The sequence below is a fragment of the Aythya ferina genome (genome assembly GCF_964211825.1).
Source record: "Aythya ferina genome assembly, chromosome: 2".
NCBI classification, from domain to species: domain Eukaryota; kingdom Metazoa; phylum Chordata; class Aves; order Anseriformes; family Anatidae; genus Aythya; species Aythya ferina.
This window is the reverse complement of record NC_140297.1, coordinates 71,074,603-71,097,671: the sequence shown is the minus strand read 5'-3', so window position 1 is coordinate 71,097,671 and position 23,069 is coordinate 71,074,603. Positions and strand designations below refer to the sequence as shown.

The 23,069-nt window shown below is 40.5% G+C and overlaps 2 protein-coding genes across 3 annotated transcripts in view; one reads left to right on the top strand and one right to left on the bottom strand.

Moving 5' to 3' along the window:
• LOC311431063 (uncharacterized protein) overlaps positions 1-23,069 on the top strand; it is a 304,216-nt gene that overhangs the window by 246,227 nt on the left and 34,920 nt on the right. The gene's annotated exons all lie outside the window — the stretch shown is intronic.
• Positions 1-23,069, bottom strand: part of F13A1 (coagulation factor XIII A chain) — a 93,521-nt gene that overhangs the window by 64,870 nt on the left and 5,582 nt on the right. The window contains exons 3-8 of one of the 2 annotated variants that reach the window (XM_084508241.1): positions 16,687-16,836; positions 8,043-8,261; positions 7,409-7,490; positions 5,455-6,170; positions 1,380-1,462; positions 254-418 (exon numbers count right to left, since the gene is read on the bottom strand). The gene's annotated coding sequence lies outside the window, so the exon portion shown is untranslated. Of the gene's footprint in view, positions 1-253; positions 419-1,379; positions 1,463-5,454; positions 6,171-7,408; positions 7,753-8,042; positions 8,262-16,686; positions 16,837-23,069 lie in introns of those variants that run through there. The other variant, XM_084508240.1, reaches the window with a different exon arrangement.

Below are 23,069 nucleotides of genomic sequence, written 5' to 3'. Positions count from 1 at the left end.
TATTTTAGCTACACTGAGCACTCCTCAGCAGCAGCTAAGCATTGTAATGCTCTGCAAGCGTGTCTTCTTTTTTTTCCGTTCTTGTTTTTGTTTTAATATTACCCTTGTGCCCATTTGCAGTCTAGATGGGAATTCAGATGCATTGAGACATTAAACTACAGCATGTGCATAATCATCCCTGGAAAGACATCATCCTTACTCCAATAAACCAGACACTCTCTACTTTAATTTTCTACATGCAATATACCCTTACCTCTCTCTTGTCTTCTCAAAACTTTATTTCTGATTGTGCACAGTTTCTTAGAAAATCAAGTCTGTCTTCCCCCCCCTCCACATTATCAGTTGTCTCCCAGAAACTGATGTCTCTCTTCCTATGATGCTTTGCCTTACCAAGGCTGCAGGCAGAGTAGAGCAGACACTAGAAGAAAATACGAATAAAAATGATATTTTAAACAGAAGCAAATGTCAGAAATGTTCATTTGGTGGTTTTGTTTCTATATTTTGCTTTCGATTTCTTAAAAACCAAAAAGAGCTAATATATCTGTCTGTGTGTAACAGCTCTGGCTACCACTCATGGAGAAGTATATTTTGAGTTAATGCTGAAAAATTCAGAAGGCCCAGCTCTGAAACATGGCATGTGTATACATGACTGTATGTGTGAAAGAGGGGCAGAGGCAGGGAGAGATAAAATGGCAGCTTTTCAGATGGTGGAACATTTGGAGCAGGGGATATAGGGCCAGTTTTCAAATGATATTGTTGCAAAATGTTTCTGTTGCAGGAAAAAATATATATACATATCTATATATTCATACACACATTCTGTTAGGAAAATGTGGCTTAGGAAATTTAACTCTACTCTGAAAAAAAAAAAATGAAATTGTTCCAAACTGCAAGTCTAAATTCAAACTGTAGATCCATACAAGCATCTACATCTGAGCTGGCCATCTTAGGCTCCCTTTATCCTCCACAGAGATTTACTCTAGGCAATGATTCATCTCCTCCTACAGCAGACATGTAAATAGGTCAGATGAATCATGGCCTAAAAGTGCCTGTTCCTTGTATTGACTGCAAAGGGAGCCTGAGGTGATGGGTCCTACCATATGTGGTAGGACTATACTGAAAATGTCTATAGTGAGGTGAGATGAATCCTAGCCCTGACATGGAAAAAGAAAAGGATTTTATCTGGTTTTGAGGCATGACTTTTAAGTGCTAAATTATCCTTTTGAGATACTGCTCAAAATCATTAACAGTGATACACGGTATACAGTTCAAAACACTTCTTTTTTTTTTTGTTTTTTCTCTCAGAATATGTGGCTGCCACTGCCAATTATGTAAAATATTTTCCTACAATAAGTATCAGATCACACTAAAGTACATACCAGTTCATGAGTTTAGTGTTTTTGTGTTCATCTGTGAAGGTTTCTCTCTTCCACAGACCGAAACATAAATGTAAATGTAATAACTGCAACAAAATATGAAAAAGAATCACATTGTTAGGAACATGCAATACAGGTTCCAACTCCTATTCCTACTAACCTCTGAATACAAAGCATTCAGTTGGTTTGGTATTAGGGCTTGCCTTAGTTTCTTAAAGAAAGAGCAAGACAGAAGACAAGCTAGGGCAAAGAGGTCTTTCATAAGAGATGATCTTCATGGGCTCCAACTAAGTTGACTGTTTTATGTTTTGCTGAAGCTGAGGCCCTAAAGGATGAAGGAACATCTCTCAAAAATTGGAGCAGACATCTTCTCTGCTGTGGCCAGTTGACACAGAAGCTAACAGAGATACAAAGGCTGAAGCCCTTAGATTAATATTTCTGCTCCAAAGAAAAGGATAGGATATCAAAGAAAAGCCATGACTACCCATCGACTTATGGAGGGAAAGCTATTTCAGCTAAAACACCTGTCTGAACAAATTTCACCATACTCACCATATGTCTGGGGCAAAGAAAGATGCTCTTGTTAAACAACCAGCTCAGTATCACTTTGTGTTTTCAATCCCATGTTCCCAAAGAAAAGCTCTTGCACTAGGGACCAATCCTACTTGGTCTATAAGGTAATGAGACTAAGAAAAGGAACAAGAACTTGAAGACCAGGGGAAACTGATGATTTGTGTGATCCCCTTTCACAGACTGTTGGCAGGTATCTACTCTCTTTCAAACAGCTATCACATCTAGAGACAGGGAGAGCAAACAATATAATCACCAGACTTTGTCTCACCTTCTTTTTCTCTCCGGTTCCTGAACCTCAAGGCGGGGATTTGGGGAGCTAAGTCCCTCCCACTGTAAGTGAAGAGCAAGTTCAGGACCACCTGATGAAAGTAAACATGCATAAGTCTCTGGGGCCAGATGCCATGCATCCCAGGGGAATGAGAAAACTGGCTGATGGAGTTGCCAAGTCTCTCTCCAACACATTTGAAAAGTCATATGGCAGCCAGGTGAAGTCCCCGGTAACTGGAAAAAGGGAAACATCACTCCCATTTTTTAAAAGGGTGGAAAGGAGGATCTGTGGAACAGGTCATGGAACAGATCCTCCTGGATGCAATGTCAAGGCACATGCAGGACAAGGAGGTGATTCAAGATGGCCAACTTGCTTCTCCAAGGGCAAATCATGCTAGTTGCTTTCTATGATGATTACATCAGTGGACAAAGGAACAGCAACAGGTATCATCTACCTGGACTTTTCTAAGGCCTTTGACATGGTTTAACACAACATATTTGTCTCTAAATTGGAAAGAAATAGATCTGAGGGATGGACTCTTTGGTGGAGAAGGAACCGGCCTGATGACCACATCCAGAGAGTTGCATTCAACAGCTCAGTGTCCAGGTGTAGGCTGGTGACAAGTGGTGTCCCTCAAGGGTTTGTACTGGGACTGGCACTGTTTAATATCTTTGTTAACAATTTGGGATTGAGTGCACACTGAGCAAATTTGCAGATGACACCAAGCTGAGTGGTGAAGTTGATACAATAGAAGAAAGGGATGTCATCCAGAGGGACCTGGACAGGCTTGAGAAATGGATTTGCATGAATTCACAAAGTTCAACAAAGCCCAGTGCAAAGTCCTGGATTGGGGTAATTCCCAGTATCAGTACAGACTGGGGGATGAATGGATTCAGAGCAGCCCTGCAGAGAGGGACTTGGGGTTACTGGTGGATGAAAAACTAGACATGAGCTCACAGTGTACACTTCCAGCCCTGAAAGCCAACTGTAAACTGGACTGCATAAAAAGAAGCATAGCCAGCACATTGAGGAAGGTGGTTCTCCCCTTCCACTCTGTGACTGTGAAATCCCACCTGGAGTACTGCGTTCTGGTCTGGAGATCCCAACAAGAAAGACATGGACCTGTTAGAGTGGATCCAGAGGAGAGCCAAGAAAATGACCAGAAGGCTGGAGCACCTCTCCTACAAAGGAAGGCTGAGAAAGCAGGAGAAAAGAAGGCTCCATGGAGACCTTATTGAAGTCTTTCAGTACTTAAAGGGTGCTAATGCAAAAGATGTAGAGAGACTCTTTACAAGGGCCTGTGGTGATGGGACAAGGGGTAATGGTTTTAAATTGAAAGAGGGTTGATTTAGATTATACATAAGAAATACATTTTTTACTATGAGGGTAGTGAGACACTGAAACAGTTGCCCAAAGAAATTTTGGGTGTCCCTCCACTGAAAGTGTTGAAGGTCACATTGGACATGGGGCTTTGGGCAACCTGATCTAGTGAAAGATGTCTCCAACCATGGCAGGGGTGGTGGGCTAGATGGTCTTTAATTGTCCCTTCCAACCTAAATGAGTCAGTGATTCTATGATTTTCTGTGTACTCCTAAAGCTGCATGATTTTTTTTCTAGAACAATGGTCTCCTTCTACTAAACACTGATTTTACAACACTGAAACATTTCACGAGAAAATGATTATTGATTATGGAAAAACAGATTGTGAGAAATTAACAAAACCTGCTTAACTTTGATTTGGCTATTTTAATTTCTGAGTTTGCAGCCAGGCTGCAATCCCCCAGGTATTGGGTGCTATGATGTCAGGACAGTCTTGGGGAGCACAGGGAAGGGAACCTCAGAAGTCTCTGCAAAAAAAAACCTTGAGTCCAGTAGCTGCAACTCGGTCCTTTACTCATCCTGGCTCCTACAGAACTGTAGCCTCCACTCCAGAAGGGTTAATTTGTCACATACAGCACCAGATACAAATGAAGGTCAACCATTTGTGCTATGCCCAAACTGCCATGGCTCCTGGACTCTGTGGAGTCATCTTGGATACAGCCAGGCCAGAGCTGAAAAGATAAGGAAGACCCAAAGCAGCTACAGCACAAACACAGGGAATCTTGTGTTCTGTGTCCCTGGAGCACTCATGTCAAAGATAAGGAGCAGGACACTTGAAATGTCCCTACATGGAGCACTGGGGCAGAGTAGGGAGTAGCAGTTCCAGATCTGCATCATGCCTAGATGAATATCCTTGTTGTGGTGCTAGGCTGAACAGTGTTAATGAAGCACTGCACCTCAGCTAAAAAGCTAGAGCTCTTCCTGCATCCAGGGTGCGGGTTATACACAACCCAGACAATCCCGGCATGCTTGGTTGACAGTTGGTTCTCATTAATTTAGTACCATATGTGGTCATGTAATATTTCAATCTTCATGTCACAAAGCATTTCAATATTACTGAAACACAATGTTTCAAGTATGCTCAATTACAAGATTTCTAGAACTAAAGATTTCCTAAATTTCATGTCAGGGTAAAACTTCCTGTTCCAGTTCAGAACAAAAATACATTTTAAAATGCCCAAATGTCTTGTAGAACAGCTTTTCCTGTTAATACAAACACAGATGTAGTGTAGGCCCATACACAACAAAACACTTAAGCACATCTTAACTTCAAGCTTGTAAGTAATTCCATCTTCAGGCATATGCCTAAATTCTGTGATGTGCTCAGCTCAATCAAGGCTGTACAATATCTGTGTACAGAAACACTTAAGCTGCCCATTGTTATTGCATTTCTGCCCACTTCAGCAAGTCTCTAGTGCAACTGTTTCTTGATTTGTTTCAAAGATGGTTGCCAAAAAGGGTTGTTGATTCATCTTTCAGTCCCAAGACTGACCATATCTTTGTGCAAATGAGCCGAGTAATTGCTTATTTAAGGAAGTGTGTAATGTTTTGAGAAGTAGGTTCAAATGTGGATTGTACAACATCACAACTGGTTGGTTTGTTAATGGCGGATGTTCTGGAGGGAGAAAGGAAATTGAAAGGATGAATCATTATCCAGATAAATTTCAAAAGCAATTTAAAAGTCATTTCATAATCACAGATGTGTGCCAAATATACCCATCCAGCACAAGCTGTAGGCTTTGGTTTTTGTGAAGTCTGCAAGTTTTTTCTTTTGCTATTCCCACTGTAACCTTTTGCAGTGTGGTTTGAAAAGGAGAACGTAAGAAGAAATTAATGCCTTCCAAGCTCTCCACATACCTGTCTCTTTCTATAGTGCTGTGCTGCATCCACAAAATTACTGTCAACATGCACAGTGGAATACAAATAACTTTTCACTTTGTGTTCACAGTGAGCTCATGGTTGAAGTTAAGATAAAAGCCTGTGTAGCTGAGAGACACTGCATCATGTAGGAAGCTCCAGCACTCACAGCAGGGTCCCTCACAGCTCAGCTGATGTCGTAACACTGGAGTAAGTGTATAAGGAGTAGGTCTGCCCAGTGTTTCTTTCTTCTGTCCAGAAGCTCTGTAAATTCTGTCAAAGCAGTGCAAAGTCCAAGTTAATAACCACAGTCAACAAGTGTGCTCTTTATTTGAGGTTTGTCCCTCCTCTCCCAGGATTTCACTGCTGGTTGTGTGTCCCCACAAGATCAACCTCCTCAAAGTTCTAAGCTGTAAGCCTGCAAGAATGCATGCTAGGATGAAGCTCCTTAAACAGATTATCTTCTTGACATTCCTTCTGTAGCTACAGAGCTTTCTCTGGCCCATCTCTCTCTCAGCTGTAATCTTCACAAACTTTTGAAGCTATCATTGCAGTTATATAATCTTTCACTCTTTACTTTTCAAGCCATTTTCTTCAACTTTATTTTTTTCTTCAACCCTTACTTTGTTTTTGATTTCCTTTCAAAACATCAATGGTTGATTGCATTTCGAGCATTTGCTTTACTAATAGATTGGAAAGTCATATGGAAAAGAGCTCTGCAAAGAAAATGGAAATTGATCTATCAGTTTTATATTAAACAATTATTTTCTCAAAAAGATACCCTAGAATTCTTAATCAACAGACCCATGAAAAATTTTAGTTTGTTCAACTCACACAAAAAGATGTTGGGAAATTATGAGAAAAGTGGTGGCAATGTTAGGATGAAGCAGAAGCCAATGTATTTTCAAGAGCACAAACATGCTTCAAAGGAATCCAGCAGAAAACACAGACGGAAATGGATTTATTCAAAATTCTATCCCTTAAAATGGTCCGTGTCACCATTTTGTAGTCTGATTTCCCACCTCCTGTTTACAAGTCAGACAGCTAATCAATGAACAGAAACAATATCATGAAATCATAAAGAGCAGTTACTAGTTAGGGATAGTGAGAAACAAGTAAACTGTGTAAGTGGCTTTTGAGCAACCAATAAGCTGAATTTGTTTGCATCACTGAACAATAAATTTTAATCAAGACCATGCACTCATAAAAAAATAACAAATAAAAAGTAAAAAAAGTTCATTTGTGGACCTTTGAAGGAAAAATTTGTGTCAAGTAGGCAAATTCTTATGAGCTGTTTGTTTAACCTTTCCCATTTGTAGGGCCACTGGCTGACTAATAATTCTGTTCTGTACCTGATGAGAGCTGGTGTTCAAACAGTGAATCTATGGCTCTCTGACACCACTGCTGCCAACATTCTCTGATGCATGTGATGGCAAATATAACTTTTTGTGTCTGTTACTTGAAATACCAATAGCACTTCTTTAAGAAATGTGTCCCAAAATAAAATATGTGATTTGTGGGCATAAAAAATAGCAAACCCTTGGAACGTCTATAGAGACCATTGTTGCAAGTCTCATCTGATGAATACTACTTTAAGGTTTGTGTTTATTCTCACAAAAGCACAGCCTTTCATGAAGAAGACTGAAATATACATGGAGACCTTCAGAAATAACGCAATTTATGATCTAAGCTCACTGTAGCTATGCTATCTTTCAGAATGAACACCCATCAGAACTCTTCATCTTCTTCACAGCTCTGAAGGCTGAAAACATTACACCTTTTCAAGACTTTAGCCGTGCCAAAAAAAGAAGTGCAATCTCACTGTAATAATGTTGTCTTAATTATGTACAATACTTAGCACTAGTTTTACACCAGATGAGTCATAGTAGAAGCTTGTACTTTGCTGTTTGACTAAATTCCACAGCACTTAGAACTCCTTGCAGCAAATGCTTACCAGCTTGTGCTCAGCTTTCCTCCCAGACTGGATTCTTCAGAGAAGGATGGTTTGAAGGACGCTGCAATAGGATGAGCAGACACTGTGGTTGAAAATAAGAGCACAGAGTCACTAAGAACATGTCAAAGAAGTGCCTCAAAAGCTCATCAGGTGTTTATGCTTCTACTATCATGGTCATTTCAATTAATTTGGGTCCTAGAAATTACAGATGTGTTTTCTTTCTTTCTTTTTAAAGGTAGCTTATCTCCTGAGTAGACAGGTGCTCATTTTTTATAATCTTGTGCTGTTTGTTGCAATTACTAAGACAATGCCAAACAGGCAATTAAAATACTTGTAGTCATTTAAGAAATACCTGTTTACTTGTCTAACACCACCTAATCTTGTCCTAATAAAATAATCCTATAGAAAGAAGTATCTTTTTTTTGTGTGTGGATAATTTTTACTACTGGGATCTCTGAAGAGACAGCATAGTTTCATGGGCACTTCTTCATTTGTGCAGATTTCTCCTGCATCACATGTTTCAGTGCTTGTTGAGCTCAGAGAAATCACTGCAAAACACTGGATTTTCCCCCAGTTTCCTTCATATGCTCAACTCTCAGCGAAAACTGGCCATTCTCAAATCAAAAGTTGTTACCTTGATGATCCAGCTCTCTTATTGGCAGCATGTGATAAGAGCTACTTATCTACTGCTTTCAAACCTTCATAAATGTCATTGGAAACTCCAAGGGAAACACACTATTAGATAGATCTTTTTAAAGGCTCAAGAGCAGATGGACTTGCAGCAGAGAATACTGCAGTCTTCATTCACAGTCGGCAGAAGTAGGCTCCAGCCACAGCTTCTTTGATTCTCTATCTGCAAGACCATATAAGAAATTTAAAGTTAGACACCAGAAAATGTTCCCATCTGCCTTTCTCCCTTCCATCCCTCAAATACAGAGTGCCTACATAGTCACTGGCTGGCTATCACAGATCATTGAGAGGCAGCTGTTGAAGACTCTATCTACACAAAAGATAAATATTCTATTCATTAAGCATCCCTGTAATGAATGCCCTATTACGGCATCTTCCAAGAGACTCTAGATTAACTGAAAGAAATAAAGTACTTCGTGTTGAATTAACAGCTGGTTATGATACTTACCAGTATCAGCTGACAGTCTAGAGACGTGCATTTCATCAAGAAGCTTTCACTCCTACACATCATTTAAACATAAGTTGGGTTTTGCAAACTTTTTGCCTGTAAACTCAAGTTCGCTACATTTGAATAGTACAGTCCTTTTAGGTAGCAACCATTTTTTCCAAGTGTCGTAGCTGTCCTGTCAAAGCTTTACCCAGAAGAAACCACAAGGAATATTGTGCACACCACAGCATTGCACGTCTAAGTGAAAGGACAAACAAATCATTCTGCACATGAAGTAATTTCATTTCCATTTTAGCCAGGAATGCACTAAATAATGCATCATACCACAGCTACTCAAAAGGTCACCTTTTGGTCTATGAGCAGCTGCAGCAGCTGCGTTCACCCAAGTCCCTACTGCGAGCACAGAACAAAGTGTGAGAGATGAGAAGAAGCTCAGGGATGCAGGTATGGGACCGGCCTCCAGAGGTATCCCAGTAGTCCAGCTGTGAACCATCATCAAATTGCTGCTCAATCCCAAATAGCCTCCTTCTTTACCCTCCTCTTTCTAAGTAAATTAATGATATACATAATATGAGAAAATAAACAGCCAAGTCATATTTTGACACCATGCAGAGAGAAGTATCCATGGAGATTAGGGACCTCTTATTCATTATTGATTTCTCATCATATTTTACAGGAAGGTACAACAGAGAGAATAAAATAGCCCCCAGGAAGGCACCCCATGAGGCTGAGTTCAGCTTAGTGGCTGCTGAGTCTTGTTCCCAAACCATAATACGAGCAAACTGACAAAAATACATACTCTGTAGAAACATCTTACCCACAGGTGGTCTAGATAAATCCCTAATATTTGAGCCTTTCATCTGTAGTGAAACTGGATGAAAGACACCAGTGGCTTCTTAGATGTCATCTCACTATTAGGAAACCAGACATGAGGTTTGGAACTGGGAATCCATGCAGCTTTCTAGACCAGGGTGTTAAAGGTCTTTTCCAACCCAGATGATTCTATAATTCTATACAGACCTTAGTTCAGAAGGAAGGAGTTTCAAGGTGAAAGAAAATCAACATGGATTATTGTTTAGTCCAGAATCTACATCGTGAATGGGAAATCAGGGTGGTACACAGAAGACACCCTGCCCAGACCTTGCTTCAATGGGGTGGTGGTTGAAGCAGCATGCTGTTCTTTTAAGATTTCCTCATTGATCTTTTCCACAGACCTAATCCTGTTCCATTTTGTGAACACCTAAATCAAAATTTCCTACAAACACAATGGCTTTTATTTCAAATTAAATCAAACAAGGGAAGAAATAACAACTACACAAGAGAGAAACAAGTGAGTAACTCACTGTAAGGGCCATCTTGCACTGATGCATAGCAATCCCTCCTAGACAGCAGCCTGGGGAGCACTTTATTTTTAAAGATCCAGCACACAATAACAGAATCCTAGTAGACATTCATCTAACCGTCTGCACCACTCATATCTTTCCTTACTCAGAAAAACAAATGAACCTTAAAAAAAAAAAAAAAAAAGATAGGGAAAAATCCTAATGTACAAGCAGCAAATTAAATATAATACAAATAAGTAAATAAATAAATAAAAATAAATCCTTGTGCATATGTATTCCTCGGCCCATCCAGATCTGCTTTCATCTCATCCAGTCACTCACACATCAAGACTGCAGCAGGCCTCCATGAAAACACCCTGAGCTCTGGGATTCCTGTCCTTGTTCCAGGGTGGTAGAGGATTCATTAACTTCAACTGCTGCTGTTAGCTTTCTCCCACTGCAAATAGTTCAGTGTCACTGTGAGCCAGGACAAAATCCTACCCAAAAGCATGTGCCATGTGGCAAGTCTCCACAGTTCAGCAGGCTGCCAGTGCTGGAGCCACAGTGGGAACAGCAAGGTGGCAGATAGCAAATGACACTGAAGAGACCATACAGTAGGTGTGTCCATAGGGTTCTTCAAATGAATTTGCAAGAAAAATTTAAAATATGCATTTTAAAAAAGAATATTACGGAGTAACCAACTTTGTCATAAATCACTCTTTACAGCAAACATCAGTTACAGTACCAACTGGACTCATCATTCATTAGGTACTCCAAATGGTGCTGGAATACGGCTGGCATTGCTTAGCTCCTCTAGCCAAGCTCAAGTCTGCACCAGCCTGCACAAAACAGAATTAAGAAAATCAAGTCTGTTAGCAGCAGGCTTAAATTTGTTCAGCAGCAGCACACACCTCCTTTGCAAAACATCTATGAGCCTGAACAGTATAAAAGGCTAAAGACAGAGATCATGCTTAGTTACACCCCATTTCTTTAAAATGTGTGGTTCTGGAAAAACTGAGGCACATTTTTAGCTAGAAACCCAAGCCAGAAAATGATGGCAGCTGCTGGCCTGTTGACAATCCAGGGTTTAGTACAGGACCAGCACAGCAAAACAAATGTTCTTCCTAACACCAGGAGAAACAGGACTTTGAAAAACCTACCAAACCCTGCGTGTCTGTGCTTCAAAGTCCCACACTTTTGGGTTCTCTAATGATATTTTTGAGTCTTTGATGCATTCTGAGATTGCCAAGGATCTTGGCATCACTATCATTACTCTACATCAATCCTTGCTCTGGCCTGACCCTGAAAAAGTCACCTTTCCTCCAATGACCACACCTGCAGCCTGGTGAGAGGAAACTTCCAGTTCAGCCCTCTGCACAAGGTGCTTCAAGTCTAGCAGTGACCACACTGCTCCTACCCACCACCTTTCCATTCCTGTTCTTCCCTCCCTGGCTAATGAGATGATTTTCAGCAAAGCAAACCATACCCAACACAGAAGAACAGCTGCCAGACTGGAGCAAGAACGTGTCTGTGCTCCCAGACCTGTGTGAGCAAAGCAGCCATTTCCTAGCTTCACAGTGGATACAACCAAGGTAACTTTTTTCTCTCTGGGCTTATTTTTGGAGCTCTCCCCTTTCACATACATAGTTAACAGGCTGCAATCCAGTTAACACATGTGCACACACTCACAGACACACGCACACAAAGCTGATTATGTACAGCTTTCCTTAGAGTTCTGATAATCTGGTAATTTATTCAGGTTGGCAAAGTTTGAGTGTTTTTTTTTTTTTTTTTTTTTTTTTTTTTTTTTTGTGTGTGTGTGTGTGTATTTTTTTTTTTCACTTCCTCTGCAGAAGGGGAGCAATGTGATTGTTGCTGTGGTGATCCTTCCCTTAATATTTTTAGCCATGATCTGGCTTAAAGTCATGACTGGCTCTGGAAAGTGTTATTTTATTGCAGAATAATATTTAAACATTGGTGAATAGCCTTTTATTCTTTGCACTGAATATATATATACCTCTTGAAATCCGCATTTCATTCTAAGAGCATTTAAAAATGAAAACGTGCAGATATTCCTTTATTGTTAACAGAGCTGGGTCTAGCCTTTGTTCTAGAAGTGGAACCACCCCCAGCCCCATTGTTCTCCATCTCCTTGGCATCAATTTGCACAGTGGGAACTTCCGCTTGCCAGAGTTACGTTTTTAGGAAGGTACACACTTGCTCAGAAAAATCACTGCTAACATTAATAGTAGTTGTATCTGTAATTCCCAAGGAACATAATTTTTAAAAGCTACCTCCTTCCCCCTTAAAAAGGTTACTGACTGCTCTGCAGAATGGGAACAATGTGATTTCATCTATTTTTTTAATTTGTGAGGTTGCAGTGCCAGCATTCCTCTCTCTAAGGAGAGGACAGCAAATGTCAGCTCCCTACCTTCATTTATACCTTGATCAATGAAACTGTTGACGGAGAAAACTGTTACACGCAGTAAGAAAGCAAGTACAAAACTTCTCCTACTGATGGAAATGGCTGAGGGCAAGCAATTCCCATCTGTAGCCCGAGCACATCCTTGCACAGCTCTACCGTAATAAGGGTGGCAGCACCACCATCACCACCATCCCCAAACCTAAAGCTCTGCCATTGCATGGCAGCAGCACACAGCACACAAGGAGGAGCTGATGGGGGGTGGAGGCCCAGCACCTGAGCATCCTGCGCTTATCCCTTTCACTCTGTTTGAACAGCAAATGGTAGCATCCTGAGAATGGCTGTGTTTTTAAGAGCTGCAAACCTTCTTTCATTAGACCAGTTTCCCATAACCTGCTTCACACTGCATTCTCTTTTGGAATTAATCATGGCAAAGGATACCATGCAGTATAGATGAAAACAAAATAATCTGGGACAATGGAAAGCTGTCCTCTCATTTAGTCATGATTTTATGAAAATGATTATATTTGAAATGAGATTTTGTTTGTCTAGTTTAAAATCCAGGATTAATCATTCAGGAAAGTTGACAATTCCGTTTTTCCATTTTGCATATCCTATGGGTGTTTTCCAGTGTTTAGAATAATTTACAGGTTATTATTTTTTTGAGGTGGGAACAAACAAGGGGGTTGTTTATTTTGAATTCAGGCAAATAAATAGTGACATTCCAAAGGTTTACAAATCCCATAATTGCAACCAAATGTGTTTGAAGTATCTAAATAAACCTGATTCAGATATCTGTTCTTCAGATGCACTAACAGCAGCTACCACAAAACTTCTTTTTTTACAATGGGTTGCAAATACAGGTGATATGAAACTATACATTCTATTCATGCTAATAAGAAAATCTAAGAGTAGTAAGTAGAGAAAATGCTCAACAAAGAGATGTGTATATATTTACACATAGACTTACACACATTTACTAGGAACTGCGTCAAACATGATGACAGAATACCAATGCGTGAATGTGCCTGTGTCTTTCGTTTCTGACTCCTTCTCTAGACATTTCAGGATTTTTTGACTTCAAGTTTTCAGCAAGTGGTAGAAACTCATGCATTCCAAAAAAAAAAGCAAAAAACAACCCTCTGTAGTCTTAGCACTCTCTACATAGTCCCTGGTAGACCCTGCAGCCTGCTGTTGCAGCAAACTGCATTGAGGTGAGAAAAAAAAAAAGCCAATGACACACAGGTGGAATTAGGATACAGCTTCCTTCCATCCCTCCAATCCTTTCCCAGCATCAATGGTTTGATGAGGGCACTCAGACTGTGTCTTCCCACTGGTCCCTACAGGTGACAGACAGAGATGACACCACTATGTGCCTATGCCACCCTCTGCATTGCATTTTGGGGATGCCTTGGATCTTACACAGTGGATGAACAAAGACATGGTGCTTGTACTTGTCCAAACCTGAGGCCAGCCCCAAAAGAGCTGCATGTAGCCCTGTGACAGAAAGCAGGATCAGCAGCACTGAGGAAAGGGAAAACCATGCCATAGCTCCTTGCGACACGGTGCCAGCAGGCCTCCCACAGCTGCAGCCTCCACACCACCGCCTCATGGCAGGGCACAACCCAGCCCATTTCCTTAACGTGGCATGCAGAGGGCAGGATTTTGCAGCAGGTTTACTTTCACCTTGGCCCTTTCCATGCCATATCCCATAATGAGATACCACCACTGCCCAGTAATCTGCAGGCATGTGTTTATATGTATTGTGTGTGTGTATTTTTTGTATAAATAACAGAATTCTGCAAGGAAACAAAGTTACAACCCTGGGAGTTGAGAAAAAGCATGCTGGGTCTTCTGAAGCCCTTTCTGGGTTATGTTAAGAGTTGGATTTCACTGCCCATATTTACCCTAATTTAAACCAAGTCCCATTGTAACAGAAACAACACCAAAGCAAGGCAGACTGTGCTGGATGGAACCCAGACTGCCTGGAGCTACTTTGCCTTCCTCTCATTAGTTATAAATGCCAGGTCTTTCTTCTCACGCTCAGCTGAAGGTGTTGCATATTGGCTCACCTCCCCTTTGCGTGCACCAAGCCCAACCTAGCTGCAGCTTCACAGGACCAGACTGCGCCTTCAAATTCCCGCTCTGTCACACTCAGCTCCATTTCCAAGCGAACACCCTACATTAAGGCAACCTTCTGACAGACATTCCAAGCAGTTACAAGCTTCCTACCTGCTGTAACGCAGCCCTATTGTGAATATATATTATAGCATTGCTGTAGTGTGTTATTCCACGCTCGCGTTGCTGACTCTGCTGCAGGGGGCTGAGCTACAGCCCCTGCGGGAGCCATGAACTGTGCATTTGCAAGCAGAATGTGGGTTTCTGTTCTATTTCTGAAGCTCTGCCATTCACTTCCTGCCTTGCACGCGGACTGGAGTTTTGCTTAGATGCAAAGCTCAGATTGAGCTGTCAGTCACAATATAGTTCTCTTTTTCCCATTTTAGAAAAGGGATTTATATCTGTAAAGGATGCACTCAGCTCAAAACTGTGTAGCCTTAACTACATTGGCTCTAAAGCAAAAATTTCAGAGAGAGATGAGAGAACTAACCCTGTACTATAACACAAGCGTAACTCATGTCCAAATCCCAGCCTTACTGAAGGAAGAACAGTGGTCTATTTTGGCTGTACTGGACTTTGAATCAAATCCCCACAGAGCTGGATAAGAAGCTGTCCAGGTAAAAACAAACAGAATTTTTAAACAGTGTATTTCTGAGCAATTTCAATGATTCCTGCTGACAGCTTTGTTTTAAGGACCAAATTCTCAGACACTAACTCATGACCCAGTTCTGAAGCCAAGACAACAGTTCACAGATAATTTTTCTCATACATCCCTCAGCAATTTTGGACAGAAAAGATGCTAAAAGAAGGCCACAGTAAGCACAAATGAGACAAAAACAGTTGGCCAGATATTAAAACCAGATAAACTTTAGTTAGTAATAAATATAGATTTTCAGCAGCAGTTTTTGCAAACCCGTAGACAGGAACATAGTGGCTTCCAAGTCACTGCAGGTAAGAAGTTGGAGAGACATCACTAGGTACCATCTTATCACACACACACCACCTGCTCAACTCCACCCCACGTGAAATGAAAACAAAATGTAACTTACTTCTAACTCTCCACTGAATGCCTTCCATTCTGACTGTTTTCCTCTCTCCTTCCCCACACTAAAAGGTATTAAGATGTTTACATATGTTTAATCAAATCAGTATCAAAAAAAGACGGAGAGAGCTTAATTTTGCAAAAAAGCACGACCAGGATATTTACCGCCTCACCTTTCCCCAGAGCTTACTTTTGAATTAGCTTTGCGACTTGGCTAATTAGCCTACACACCGATATTTTTAAATGATGATTAATTTTTCCAGCTCTTTAGAATACAGGCTTAATTCTAGTAATTGCAGCTGCTCATAGCTCCAGCATGTTAATGCTTATTTAATCTTTGAGGCCCCAACTCAGAGCCTCCATCTCTGGATACCTTTGAGAAGGGGTTAGACACATCTGTCAGGGATGATGTTGATATAGTTGCACTTGCCTTCCAAAGGAAAGATGGTTTAATGTTCTCTAAAGATCCTGTTCAGGACTAATTTTCCATGGAAGAGTCCCACCATAACACAACTGAATTACCTTATTTCAAGAGAAACATACCCCATCCCAGTGCCTCGCCCTACCCTCCCACTTCTGTCATGTTTTAATAAATTGATTTTCTGCAGTGCAGTTTGGCCATAAGAGAAGCATGAAGCAAAACTTTCAGAAACTTCCCCTAGGCCAGATAAACAACTTTCAGGGGGCAGATGTGGACACATCAGCCCTATCTTCCTATTCTATTGCCTGTTCTATGTGCCATAGAACTAGGATATTCAACACTGGGAGGGCTAGAATAGAGTCTCCCACATCAGCCACACATTCTGTATCTCACCACCATCAGACAGTACAAGTTTGATCTGAATTGGATCTGAGCAGAAGACTGCATTTCTATCAACCTTGTCACAGTACGTGAGATATCTGCTCTGGCACAAAATTTCTCATTGCCATTTTCAATCTCAGGCAGTCTTTGGACATTTGAACCATACCTGGAGATGCCTGAATGGCATCTGTAGCACCAGTGCTTTGCATTATGTGTCCACTATTTCTTTAAAACATTCCTACAGGCATTTCTATTGGGTTTTCTCTATTGCCAGATTCCAGTCCAAAAAGAAATTAGTTTCTCGGGCCCCTGACATTTCAGGACATTTTGAGAAAGGTTCTCTAACAATTGTGAAGCAGTTCACAACCTAAGTGTGCATATTTTAAGCGTAAAATATTGCAGGAATTCCTGGTGTATTTTCTACTATTTCTTACCTTCTATGCTGCTCCTTTTCCTTCCTTTTCTTATTTCCACTCTTTCACCACTTTCATAAAGACCAAAAGTCATTTTATTGTTCTGTTTGATGGATGAAATCCCTCTAGACTCATCTCTGCAATGGTACACAGACCTGCAGGCATATTTTTCTGGAAAAAGTTAAAAAACATTTGAGTATCATTCAGTATATTATAATATTTTGTCTGTTCATTTTTTAATTGCCTCTGGAGTGAGGCTTTATGTTTTTCATTTGAACACAAAGGGGTCTTTTATGCCCGAGATGAAAATTAGCAGTGGGCAAAGCATTCCAAAAAGAGAAAAGAGGGGCTGAACATTTCACCTCACATCAGGAAAGAATTAACCCATGCTGAGTTGTGGAGGACATATGCCCCCAGCTGAGGCCTTCTCTATCTTTTGTCTCCCTCCTGTGAATTGACATAGACCCAAGTCTACCCACCTCACACAAAACCCCCTTTCAAGTGCTCTGGCCCCAGAACCTGAGAAACGTACAACAATTTGGAGACCAGCACAGAAGCTTTAAGACTCTCATGCTCAAACCCAGCTTTCCCATTTACTTCTTTGCCAAAATCATCTGACAGGGTTTCAGTGGCAGTTGTCTACAGATGCTGTATTCCAAGTTGGGCTGTACAACATGGCAAGCCACGCTAGCAAGCAACTGAAGGCATTTAACCTCCTGTGTTTGTCCATAGAAAGGCGTATGGCAGGGGAGCGGGATGGTGGGGTGAGGAGAGACAAGATGGAGTTTGACAGCTCTTAGCCTGAGAGGAATTACCAGAATGTTGGCAAAGACAGGATGAGTTGAAGGGGATGCTTGGAAAAGGCAGTTTGTAGTTTGTCAGCCAGCCCTGGGAGAGGGAGCAGAAGTTAAAGGAAGGAGGTTCCCTGGCTGCGGAGGAGAAAGAGAGCACTGGGTTATCAAAAGCACGTGGACATCAGGGAACCATCTGGATCTCTTTCTGCTGTTTGCAGCTAATTGCCAAATATTTAGTGGAACACTGCTCCCCATGGGTGCAAATGTTTGCTCATCCTTACAGTGGAAACAGTAACACACATTTAGAAGTATATTTTATAATACTGTATTGTTTACAAATGCACTGACAAGGAAGGATGAAACTTTGTTCTGTTTTAAGTGATTTTGGTATGTATTTTATTTATATAAAATTAACCACGGTAAACTTGAGTGCATCTGACTGCCAGATATAATAAATTCCTCCACTGTCTTCAAAACCTTAATGTCTGTCTCTAAACCAAACCAAACCAAAAAAATAATCCTCTGAATCTGAATTTCAGTTCTCTCCTTTATAATCCTCTGGCTGCATTTGCCTCTGACTCCTTAGATTAAAAGAAAAGTCTGGTCCTCCACCATTGCCTGTATGCTTCCAAGAGACACTACATTGCTGAAGACTACAGCATTTCTCCCAGTGTGTATGACCAGTAGCAAAATCCGTCCAGGTGACCTCAGGAAGAGTTTTCTGAGTGGCATGTCTGTGCTGTATCTTGCTGTGGGGATCCACAAATCTCCCTACACTTTTGGTACAGCACTCCTGTAACACTGTCCCAGACAGATGCATGTTATAACGCTGTGCTGAGACTACCTACTATAGACAAGGTGATAGAGACAGGAAAGAGGTCGCAGACAATAACAATTTCCTTTTTCTGATCCTCTGACAGAGGCGCTGCCAGTACTGGGCTTTCCTTACTCAAGGAGGGGACCCACAACTAGTATATTGCTGGCCTCCCAGAAAGGTGTTCTTTGGAGAAGAGAATGGCAAGAGTCCACCCATCCCCAGCTTCCCTGCCACACTCCTGCCAGTACAGTGTTTTAAATTGTAAAGTCTTATTCTTAATATGCTTTGTAACCAGTCAAAAGCTCAATGCAAAAGCTCATTGAGCAAAGGCTCAATGTTTTCTACAAGCATCATTTCACCAAGATTTTTTTTCCCACATATGACACATTCCTTTACAGAATCCCTCTGATGGGATGTATCAATACTGCTGCACTAACAAACAATCATCATAGTTTTGCATAAGATCCTTAGTCTTGCTAGAACATTGTATGGTTTATGCTAAACCAGTGACTTCTTCATTCATTTAATGGGTATCACACCATTCTTCAGTTTTAAAATACTCCATGGTTTGTTTGGGAAGGGTTTTTATGCAATCATGTGCCCTTTCCTATTAGCTCTGCTCCAGCCTGAGGAGCTACATCTTTCCTGACATAGCACTGGTTGCACTAGAAAAAGATCCTGCATATCCCACCCTAAAAGCTGCAGTATTTCAATGCAGTGTGAAACCATTGTTGTGTACGTAACCCCCTCCCTCTGAGGACCTGAGGAATGGTGCTACTATATATATATATGTATATATATATATTAGTTGTACACCAGTTGAAAAAAAAAAAATAAAGACACCACAGGGGAAGTGTCATCACTGTGAACTGGATTTATAATACTGAAAGAACCAACAAGTGGATTGGTGATATGAGGTACCTACAGACCCAGATGCTTGCTTCTCATGAGATGGAGTACTTTCTCTGAGTGCTGAAAACTGATCTCAATTATAGAAGAGCTAGTTTTACTCAGGCCTGACCACATACACACTTTCATCAGACAAGAAGTTACTGGATTTGTCAAACTTTTAAAGGAAACCAAATTCAGGAAGCTGGAGCAGGTAACCTAGTGGTGAGTTTCACAGCCTAACAACCGATGAGGAATCTGCTCTACACTGAAAAACAAGAGCAATCTTGTCAGGTCAAACTACAGATGGCTATCCTATGGGCCCACAACAGAAACTGCCATTGGGGGATCTCAGTTACAACCCTCTACAAAACAAAAAGAAAGATTTAAGCAAGCGCATGTGTACTGAGATGCTATGTATTTCAGTAGGGAACAAACTACAGTATGGTTCAGCTGCAAATAAAAGCTAACTGCTCTTAACAGCATTCTGCAAAGCTGCTAAGGACCTATACACAGACAGCAGGATCAATAGGAGGTAAACTTGCATTTCATAGTTGGAATCAGAGCCACTTCATGCTGACAAAATAATAAAAGAGCAAAAGAACAATGAGACACTCTGGCACATGTGTACATTCTCTAAAGCCACACATAATGAAGGCTTTAGCAATGCAGAACTCTACTTCCCAGCTCAAAGTTTTATTGGCCATTATCTCGCTGGATTTAGAGCAACAGCTCTGAATGCAGTAAAAGATATTCATTTTTCACAATGTTTCCCTACCTAACTGACAAATTTATTATTGTCATAAAAAAGGACACAATATTGAAATCCTCAGAGTCCCTGACTTGTAATGATGCCAAATATGTTTTTCTTTTCATTAGCATTCAGGGATCACTATACCCAAATCACCCTCACCTACTTTTTCCACTCACACAGATGCATCCGACGTTGGATCACCATCCATCTCAGTTCTGGTCTGAAGGAGTAGCTTTGGACCAGAGCAATCAGAGATACTGGGAAGCTCTTTCCCAATTAGGATGGAAACGACTAGCTATCCAAAACATAGCCTTCCAATGGGCCATTTTAATATCGTATAAACTCTGAAAATCCTGTGCCTACTCCACCTCGCTGGTTGAGAATTACGGATACCTCTCTCTGTTTGTAGCATAACAAGGTACATATATTCAGAAATAATAACAACAACAATAAATAATTAAAGGACACTCAAATGTTAGCTAACCTCTGGAATGTGTGTATTTTTCAACAGGCTTTGCACATCCTCCACCTCCAAGAAAATAAAGTGAATCAAATGGCAGCCCAGCATGTTCCAGGTGGCCGGTTCCAGGTTTGGCATTGCCTACATCAGTTTTCTGTGCTTTCTCAGCAGTAAATGGAGATGGACAGCTCCAGACAGCCCTTCAACCCACCTTGTGGAGGGATGCTGGTGGGAATGCATCACTTTTTAGAGAGCAGGAGACTAGACTGCAGATTCTAAGATGAGATGTCAAATGTTCAGATGACTACAGTTTGACAGTCACCCTTACAGCATGGGTAATAAAGAAAAACGGACCGGGACTGATCAAGCACTTCAGTCCTCTGGAAGCCCAGATGTTCTCTCCTTTCCGCTATCACTTTCAAACTGAGGGGTGGCAGGTGTTTTTTTCTGGTGTCAGCAGAAGATTGTGAGGACTATAAAGGGCATATTTAGCACTGGTCTCTGGGCTGACATCAGTTCTGTGCAGCTTCATGCTCAGAGCAAGGTTATCATTTGGGTCAACAGCCCCAGATATTTTTTTTTCAAACTTCTTTTCAGACTCTGCATCAAGGTTAAGCCTAGTTCTCCACTATCCACATCAGTGTCCATTTAAGTCACGGAAAACAAAGGAAACAGTTCCTTTGAAACTACTAATGATTGAAGCCTTTTAATTCTTTTCCTGTTTGCCATTATTTCTGCCCCCATGAGTCTCAGAGCTTGCTGCTTTATCTTCTAAGCCTTAGAAGCCTTGTTTTCCTCAAGGACACCTTGGATTTATGAACATTTCTTCCTTTATTCACTATGCCCTTCCACTTTTTTTTTTTTTTAAGATTCAGGAAGTCATTACAGCACCAGTTGATTCTCTCTCCCTGTCAAGTGAATCTTGAGGAGTTTGGAAAGCCGGTGTTTTCTGTATGCGGGGAATACTTTCTTGATCATTTTCTAAGTACTATGGTATGTCTACTATAAGAAAGAAATCTCTATGCTTACAAACACATAACATTAATTAAAAGAGATAAATCTAGATGATCCTCAGTTTCTCCACCCCAGTCTTCAAAACCATATATTTATATATATAATCTTCATCCAGTGAAAAGATTGTCTCTTTCATAAGACAACAAATTCACCTTTTCTCAAGCCTGGTTCTTCTTAATAATCCTTATATTCTTCCCCCCACCCCCCTCACCTCCTTGCCTTGATTCTTCTCTCTATGCCCATTATCATTAGCAGTCCCATTCTTAACAAACATGTAAACGAGAGTCTTGAAGACTTTACTGATAGACACATCTTTAGTCTCATTTTTCCTTTATGTTCTTCCTTCTGAGTTCAACCTAAGCAACATACAGTTAAGTCAGGGACTGAATACCTTTATTGGCAGTGAGTCCTACTTACGGACACAAAAGAATTACAGCTGCTCTCATTACTGCACAAGTCTAAATAAAAAGATATTCCTTCAATTTAGGATATATCTGGATAACAGATTTAAAAGTCATTTCAGGTCTTTTAATTTCCCTTGCCAATTTTTGCAGCTTTTCAGGCAGACATTGTCCAAAACACAGCTCAAAATATTTTTCCCTGCTGTTGTGACAAACCCCATACAAATCAATAAATACCTAGCCAGCTGAGCAAACATGAAAAACAGTCAGTATGACAGACCACCAAAATATGTTGTCAGACTATCCATGCCAGCAGGGACAAAGTAAGTACTGAAATAATGAACCAGTGCTAGGCTGACTAACCATACATGGTTAAATTTTTAATTTAAAAATTTTTAAGCTGCCCTCCAATTTATATGCACAATCCAGATATGTAACTGGAAGAACTGTGCTAAGGAGGCTTTTTAGAGTATCATCTCTGTTTTACTGGGATGATTTCTGCAACATACTGTATATCTTACCTTCTCCACAGATCTTAGGAGCAAGAGGGCAATACACATACAAAAACAATAACAACAACAACAACAACAAAAAGAAAGCTAAAACAGTTCTTCATTTCAGAATCTTCTAGTGAGAAACAAAAACTGTACAGGATGTTGTAATGCTGGTAATCTCTCCTTTTCAGCAGTATTATATTTCCATTCCTAGCTCGTGCTCTGGATATTCATGGATTCTTCAGAGACTTAGCAGGTTTCAGACTGAGTAGAAATCAAGTATTTAATGGTGCAGGATAAGTGCATGTAATTACACAGCTCTGCATTTTAGTATTTCAGTATTATTAACACTTATAGAATACAAATATTTATGTATCACCATGTAGAATGACTTATTTTATCTATTTTTTTTATCTATTATGTATTCAAGTCCAGGGCAAAACAACACTGCTGTTTAAGTACGCATAATCTTAGATCAGGAGGTCAAGAAGGGTATCACATTCAATTAATATTCCTTACAGTCTGAAAACGAAGGGTGGAATGTTGTCACTTAGCTGGAGGGAGCACCATTATTCAAAAAAAAAAAAAAAAAAAAAAAGCCAGGAAATTTCCTCATTACAAATATAGCAAATTAAAAGATGAATTTTCCACCATGCAATAAATGCCAGGTTACCAGTATTTAGATTTTGAATTTTGAATCAAGGAAAAATAAAACAAAAACTTTTAAACCACTTTTAAAGTGGTTTAAAACTTACAAATAACTTACAAACTTACAAATATTT